The sequence below is a fragment of the Ambystoma mexicanum genome, chromosome 2q, assembly GCF_040938575.1.
Source record: "Ambystoma mexicanum isolate Mex_15411 chromosome 2q, UKY_AmexF1_1, whole genome shotgun sequence".
NCBI classification, from domain to species: domain Eukaryota; kingdom Metazoa; phylum Chordata; class Amphibia; order Caudata; family Ambystomatidae; genus Ambystoma; species Ambystoma mexicanum.
In genome coordinates, this window is record NC_090924.1 from 510,900,508 (window position 1) to 510,909,193 (window position 8,686).

The 8,686-nt window shown below is 44.1% G+C and overlaps 1 non-coding gene across 1 annotated transcript; it reads left to right on the plus strand.

The window, feature by feature from the left end:
* The first annotated feature begins 475 nt into the window (after positions 1–475).
* Positions 476–587, plus strand: LOC138570827 (U6 spliceosomal RNA). Its single transcript, XR_011303851.1, has one exon. It is a non-coding gene; the product is annotated as a U6 spliceosomal RNA (small nuclear RNA).
* Positions 588–8,686: the final 8,099 nt, after the last annotated feature.

Sequence of the window (8,686 nt, forward strand, 5' to 3'; positions counted from 1 at the left end):
AAGGTTGTGACAGAGCTGGCCATGAACCAAGTTTCAGCGAGACCGAGGACATTGAGGTCAAATTATTCGAGGAGGTTGCAGATGTCAGAGGAGTGTTTGACAGCAGAGCGAGAGTTGAGAGTGGCAAGATGAAGAAGGTTGCCAGCCTTGAAGGCCTTTCGGGGAGTGGTACAAATCAGAGGTACGCCCTCTTGGATTATTTTTATACCTGCTAATTATAAGTTGAGAGCACATGCGATGTTTATGCATTGAACTGCATAGAAAGTACTGCATAGGGTAAATATGCGTAAATGATATCACATGATATTTCTGTCTACCCAACGGCATACATATTGCATGCAATGCTATTTCTTAGTTCAGTGACATTTTAATAACAAGCAGCATTTAACATTCCACATGTTTTAGCGTTACTATTATTTTCACAATGAGTGCCTTTCGGTCTAATGTAATTCTGCGAAAGGCCCCACTTGCTTTTGTGAAGATTCGCAACTATGCAGCACAAATGCTAAAATTGGAGCAATACATATATGATTAGCATGACCTTGTGCAAGGATGACACGCATAGGCTTGTTTTTGTGGCAGTTATTTCCATCAACAAATGATAGTAACATGACAACATAGGTGTCAATAACTGTACCAAAACACAGCCATACATTTGAAATGTTGATTTGATTGACCCTGGAAGGATGAATGGCTGAGTACACCTGCTAGGATTCAAACACGTGACCATGAGATTATGCCTAAATCCTCTGCATTGACATTGGGGGAGGGGCTAGCAGTGGAGGGGTAGGAGGTCTGGAGAGCTCACGTGTCAAGATTCCTTGTCTGGATGGCTGTCGTAAGTCGTCAGAGTGATTGCTTTGCTCCATTATCCACAGCAGGGAGTATTACGGCTTTTTCAAAAGACTGCACATTTTACTTTGAAGCTCCCTGTTTAATGTGGAGGACCACTACAGCACATGAGAGCAAGGTGTAAAAAAAATAATAATAAAAAACAGAAGTACACTAGAACAATCAGTGAAAATATTCAATTTGAGCAAGTCAGGAAATCAGTCTAATGAGCCACCTGCTGAAACCTGGTAAATGGTCCTTAACTCTTGCAGTAGCTTCTATGCCGTGAAGCACAAAAATACGTCACAGACACCCCAACTCATAATGTGCATGGAGTGCCCACCCCTTTTAAAAAACAGGTGACTTACAAAGGCAGCATTAATCTCACGTAGGCAAATAGTTCAAACTAAAGACTACAATATAAATATCAAAATTGCATTATTAAACATAACTGTAGAAGTGTTGGACCCATGCCTCACAGTGTAGGACACTCTCAACATTTTGATTTTAGTTTAGATTTCCTTTTGCTATTGGCACATTTTAATGTTTTAATGTTTAATTATTTAAACTGGTTTTATTGCAGGCTTTTAGAACTTTTTTGAGAGGCTTGTAGACCTCTATCGATCCATCATACCTGTGACGTCCTCTATATATAGGTGGTGAAATGAGAGGAAATATGTCTAAAAGGGAGGCAAATCAGTAGCCCCCAATACACAAATGATCAAAAGCTCAGCTCAGTTCACGAAAAAGGTTAAATGAGGCTAATGAAATGAACAGTGAAATAGCTAGCCTCCTCCACAACATTGAGGCCCCGAATATGCCAACACTGCAGCATCCAAGGTACTCAAGAAGAGGTCTGTGTGAAATCCAAGTTGTGTGGTAAACCAGTGGAAAGAGCAATTGGAGATTGGCCCAGCAAATAGCCAATAGGGCATTAGTCGATTGAGTGAGGGAAGGGATTTACTACTAGAAGGAAACATTGAAAAAAAAAACTTCTGGCCCTCTCAAGGAATGCCCCATTTCTTCCTTTAAGGTTAGAGTTGGGGGTGGATGGTCTTGTTTTCGATGCTAAGCTAAGCTCAGACCCTTAATGTACTGCCACAAACTGTGCACTTCACCTGTCCTTTGTACCGATAAGTACCGATAAGGAAGCCCCCTTTGATGTACTTGTGCAAGAGGGCGCTATAACCCTCCTATGGGTTAGTTATGCCTCACCTTACTAGAAAACTTGGCCTCCCCTCATGACTACACTTGAACCTCAGGACCATGTGGCAGCTAAAGACCGCATCAAGCAGACATACAGGGACGGGTACTACAAGATTACATTTTCAGAAATTGGCCTGGCTGATGCAAAAGCAGAATACATCAAGCGGAAGCACTTGTTCGGCTGAGAAAAATATCTATCTTGTTCTTATGACAAGGAAGCACGCACCTTGTTCATAAAAGCAAGATGGGGGATACTTCCACTGGCAGCAGTCGTTAAATTGCTGGGGCAAAGGTGATTCACCCCTGTGTAAAATCTGCAGGCAGGGAGATGAAGACCTTGAGCACGTTTTGTTTACGTGCCCCCGATACAGGAACATCCGCTATAAGTGGCTTGTCCCTACTAATGAAAAAGTACAATATAAGGAGAATGAAAGGATCGATGGAATTTTTCCTGTGTAATCAAAATCATGTTGACCTCCAAACTCATTTGGCCTTTTTGAAAATGCCTGACGCTTGAGAATGAAATGTATTTTGTAATTTTAAATACCGTTTAATCTAAATCATCCTTTTTTCTTTTTTCCAACAGTGTTTTATGGTCCAACCCTATATTTTAAATGTTGTTTTATCTGATTCTGTGATATTATTGCTTTTAAGGCTATGCTGTCGAAATAAAGATTCTATTACTGCTAGTCCAGAATGGGTGAAGCCACCAGTGTACCATTGCGGGCAGAGACAATCTCCCAGCCCTTATCAATGTAGGGAAAACCCTTGCCACAGATGTTAAGTTATGTTATGTTAGTAGTATTTATTGAGCGTGCATTCACTCAAAGGTATCGTGGCGCTGAATGATGCAGATGAGATACCCAATACTCTGGCACAAAGTGGGGGCAAATGCTATAAGGTCCCTGTAGAAATTGTTAAACGGAATGAACACAGGGGGATAAAGGGCCAAAGGTAGGCTTCCCGACAGGGAGTGGAAGGGTAGGAGATGTGTTACCCCTAACCTATATGCCGGAGATTGTCATCATGCAAATGGTGCGCTATATAAATCAACTTATCATAACAACAATAACATTCTCATGGAATGAGGATGCTAAAGTTTATGTGTTTTAATGTTTCAGGATGATTGGGGTTTGTTAGCACTCCCTGAAATGTTATAGACACTTCTTCCCTAGATTATTTCACAGGCAGCGTTGTTTTCTTCACTTCTTCCTTCTGGGCACCTTTTCTGTCTGCTAGGCCACTGTCATTCTCTCCAGTTTTTTTTTTCTCATCAGGGTCTCTGGGAGCTAGGCCTTACATAGTGACTGGACTAACTAGTATCGCACTGACGGGGGAGAGGGGCAGGGGATCAGAATCACAGTCTCCACTGTTGAAAGCTGGCTGCCCTCTGATGTTTGCCACTCTACCATTCACCCCTGCTCCTTCCTCCTCTCCTGCATACTTTCCAAGTACCATAACACAAGCCAAAACGGCCACCCACACTACATACAAAACACACACCCACCACAACAAACAACAAACAACCCAGATACTGGGCCCTACCCCTCCAGACACAAGCCAGTGCACACAATCAAAGCACACCAATAAAGCTGATAGGTACAGACGCCAGTTTCTCCTAGTTTTACAAGCATCAACAGAAGAGCACAACCTCTGTCCTATCCCTCTTCCCTCACTAATCTTCCCTCCCCTCTTTCTTACAGAGCCACGTGAGCGCCATGCAAATGGTAGCAGTGCATGGTATGAATAAAAAATAACATAACATTACCTAATATCACCAAAAGGTTTGATCTCCCATCAATGCTCAGTATGGGGACGACACGAGGGAAGGAAGAGTCAATAACCCGGGGGAAGCGTGTGGGTGAACAAGGAAAAAGGTTGCTCATGCCTGACTTCCGTGTAGGGAATGTAAGGAGCTGGAGCTTTCTGTACAGCATCTTAAAATGGATAATGTGGCCTTACACAAAGAGTTAGAGTAGCTAAAAGCTCAAGTAGGTAAGATCAGAAATGCAGTGCTAGGGGGTCTTCCACGAAGGGAAGGGAATAATGTAGGCCAACAGTCTAATAATCTTAAGAATAGCAGCCACCCCACAACAGCTGATCATGGCATAACAAATGGTGTTGGTAGGGTCATTGAGGCATTCGCTGCTAACTATACCCCGGCTAAATACCACACATCAGAGGGTGTACCATCCAGGATCCCTAATCGGAGTGGTAGACCCAGAAGGGCCACAGTGGAGCCTCCTAAATTTAAGAACTTGGTATACCTGGTGAACGCCCCATAGGTTGATCGAAATGGCTCCCATCGGGGGATGTACTGACAAATAAAATCATACATTCCTTGATAATTTAGAGGGGTTGCTTCTCAATTATAAGTAGTAACAAATCCAACTGCCCAAACGACCCATGTCCCAATAAACAGAAAGAGACTATATAACAGTAGAGTTGAGAGACAACATTCTAATCGAGGGACTATTAATCGTGGAACAGAGATCCATTGCACCACAGGTTCTGGAGATAACAATTCATTTTAATCCACTGATAAAAAATAATGGATAGCAGGCAACAGTGACATGCAATTTTCAGACTACTAGCAATAAAACTGTGGGAGTGTCACATTAACAGGGGAACCCAGGATCACTGGAACCACATAATCCCATATCAGTGCTCCTGTCTCGAGCGGCCCCCCCTATGTCGGGTGAGATGGATATTCCGAGCAGTTCATCCCAGAGAAGCATAATTAACATATTACCTGAAGTAGAATCTTTGAAAGTGGTCAAGGCCGCAGGAGTACCTACTGTGGCTGATTCTAGGTAGAGCTTCAGTGTGACATGATCTGCGCCATGACTCATGTAGGCTTGCCCATGAAAAAGGCCCGGATGAACCCAAAGAGCCAGTGGTGCATATTATTTCCTGGAATATCGCAGGATTGAGTAGGAATTTAGGTGATGAGCAGTGGATGAAATGTGTAAGAAGTCACAAGATTATCTACCTACAGGAAACATGGGCCACAAGTGCCCTCTATGGCGTAAAGAGTAAATGGGGTACACCAAGTGTGTGGAATCTTAGTATGAACTGAATCCTCCATTGCTACTGTGGTTACACAAATAGACAATGCTATCAATGATTTGCTAGAGCTCCACCTCATAATGGAGGTTGGCTCTGAGGCACTACTAATAAATGTACATAATAGGCAGAATCCAGGAAGATGGGCACTACTGCTCAACCTCCTAAAAGATAGGATTAACCTCTGGAGAGAGAGGCATTTACATAAACCCAAGATATTTATACTGGGTGATTTTAACCTTCATTTCAAGCCCTTAACAATGATAGAGGATTTATGTATTTGTATTTGTATTTTGTTTATTTGTATTGCGCACCATGCCCGCGGGCATCAGGGCGCATGTTTGGAAAAGGTAGTTACAGGGAAGTGTTACATAGATAGGTACAAATTACATTGTATAAACATATTTACATCAAAAATAAGAGCATGAATATATCACAGAATGGCAAAATGGTCAAATATACAGTATATACAGCTAGTAACCAGTTTGCGGGTGATTGCAGCATGAATTACAAAGTGGAGGCCAGTGCATCCTGTTCGTGTAGCCAGCGTTTAGTTCTGTTTTTGAAGGAATGGATGGCTGGCACCTTCCTAAGATCATGAGGTAGGGTGTTCCAAAGCTTAGCAGCCAGGACTGGGAAACTCGAGCCTCTAGCTGTCTGAAGCTTGATGCTAGGAATGGTTAGTGTGTGCGCCTGTGCAGATCTCAGGGGTCTAGATGCTGTATGTTGTGTGAAGCGCGTGGACAGGTAAGCCAGTGCAGCATTATTTTGTGCCTTGTGGGTTAGAACGAGAGCTTTGAGGGAGATGCGAAGTGTAATGGGAAGCCAGTGTAAGTTACGCCTGGTGGATGAGATGTGGGAACGTCTGGGGATGTTGAGAGCAGCCCTAATGGCATTGTTCTGGGTGACCTGGAGTTTATCAAGATTTCTTTGACTAGTCCCTAAGTAAAGAGCGTTGCAATAATCAATTTTGGACATGATGAGGGTTCTGGCTAAAATCAGGCAATTAGCCACTGTCAGGAAGGGGCGACAGGCTGTGATGAGTTTACACGTGTATGATGATGCTGAGACCACTGAGTTTGTTTGTCTATTGAGAGAGAGAGTGGAGTCTAGGTAGATTCCCAGTGTTTTCGTGACATTGGTGACTTTAATAACATTTCCATCAATAATGAAGAAATTGTATTTGGCGTCAAGTTTCGTGAGTTTGGACTGAGAGCCTACGATGAGTAACTCAGTTTTCTCATCATTGAGGCAAAGCCCATGATGTGCCATCCAGACCTGGATGACCAAGTAGACTGAGTTGAGTGCGTTAACATTGGTTACATAGTCGCCAGTAATAGGGATGAGTATCTGGGTGTCGTCCGCATAATTCGTGTAGGAGACAACCAGATGGTCAAGAATATCAAAAAGCGGTTTGGTAAACACGTTGTATAATGTGGGCGATACACAAGAGCCTTGTGGGAGCTGATCCAGGAGGTAGCTGCATCAGAGAAGTGAGCGGCTACCTTAAGATGATGGCAGAGGATTTGGTGATCGACCAAGTCGAATGCCGCAGAAAGGTCGAGGAGGAGCAGGAGAGCTTGTTTGCCATTATCTTTCAAGTCCTCAATTTGGGTTTTCAAGCTGATCAGGGCTGTCTCTGTACCTTGTCTAGGACGGAAGCCAGATTGTCTAAGCCCTAGTAAGTTGTTAGTGCAAAGGTAATTCTGGATTTGGAGGTAGGCTGCACGATCCAGAATTTTGAGTAGGTAAGGCACCATGGTGATGGGCCTGTAGTTGGTGGGATTGCTAGGGTCAAGGTTGGGTTTTTTAATTAGGGGGATGACCCATGCATCCTTGAGGATGTCGGGTACTGTGCCCGATTTGAAAGAAGAATTGATAAAGGAGGTAATGAATGGGGCAAGGTCAAGAGCTGCTTCCTTTACGACCAGCGCCGGGCAGGCGTCACCTTGGCAGTTGGAAGGCTTGAGCTTCAGGATGATGTTTTCAACGTCCTTAATGGTGAGGGGTGAGAAGCTGAAAGGTTTGAATGAGTGCTTTGGCACCGGGGTATTGTAGGACTGGGGGTTGCCCGCTGAGTCCAGGAGGTAGCTTTTTTTAATATTAATTTTGGCTTGGAGCAGGGCAATTTTGTTTAGTAGTGCTTTTTGAATGTTCGAGCACCATTCAGCGTCCGGGGTACACGTATCCAATGGAGTGACTGGGGATTCTAGTTCCTTAAGGATCTTAAAGAGTTCCCTGGTGTTGGATTGAGCTTGTGTGATCCTAACGTTGTACACTTCTTTTTTGGCCACAAGGATAGCTTCTTTGTACGTGAGGGAAGCGGTTGCAAGGTTGTTTCTATTGACTAGAGTGGGTGAGCTTTTCCAATGTGACTCAGCTTTTCTTTTCACTAAGCACAATTCACGTAAGTGAGGGGTGAACCATGAGTTGAGATGCTTGCAAGTTTTCTGTTTGCGCAGTTTGAGTGGGGCGATAGTGTTGAGAGCTTTTAACATGGCCCGGTTATAGATATCAACTAGGACAGTAGGGTCCGAGCAAGTGGAGGAGGCCGAGTTCAGTAACGGGAGGATAAGGGGGAGTAGTTTCTAAACCGTAATATCCTTCTTGTTTCGTGTATAAGTGGGTAGGGCAAGGTTAGGTTTGTCCGAGGGTGGACTAGAGTTAATGGAAAATATTATTTTATGGTGATCAGACGACGCACATGGTATTACAGAAGTAACCTTTAGTGCACAGTTCATGTCAGAGACCCAGTCAAGGGTGCGACCCTTAATATGGGTGGGTTCATTAACATGTTGGGTGAGGCCGAAGTCAGCCAGAACACTGGCTAAATCATTGGCTTTGGTATCATTTGTGTCCTGATATCCCAGGTTGAGGTCACCAAGTATTTTGATTTGAGATTTGGGCTTGGTGCAAGAGGCTAGGATGGATGAGATGTCCTCTAAGAATGTGGAGGAAGGGCCGGGTGGCCTGTATATGAGATGCACTGAGGCAGTGTGATTGGGTGAAATCGGAAGTTTAATGGAGAGTGGTTCAGCTGATGGCAACTGTGGGGTGTTGGCAACTCTAAGGTTGAGCGAACTATTGAATATAAATGCTAATCCCCCCCTAGTTTGCTTGGTATCCCTGTCACATCTGATAATGGAGTAGTTGTCGGGGATGGCTAGGGTTAGGGCAGGGCCAGAGGCCGCATGCAGCCATGTTTCCGTGATGGCAAGAAAGTCAAGGTTTTCTGTCATGATGAAATCTGCAATATCTAAGGCGTGCGCAGGGACAGAGCGTGCATTAATAAGTGCACCTTTGAGTTTGGTCACAGTGTTGGAGTGGTTGGCAGTAGGTGCGGCAGTTATCGGAGCCACAGGGGCAGTTGTGTTTTTTGTTTTTTCCATACTAGGCATGTTCATGTGATAGGACCAGTGGTAACATCTGGATGCTAATCTTTGGTTTCTAGCTGATGTGTTACAAGGTTGACTCGGGAGGTTGGGCGATATCAATCTGGTCGGGAGAGACAGTGTGGGTTTATGGGTCGCGGCATTCAGTATGACTGTATCAGAAAAAGAGTGGTGGCAGGCAGTTGTGGTGA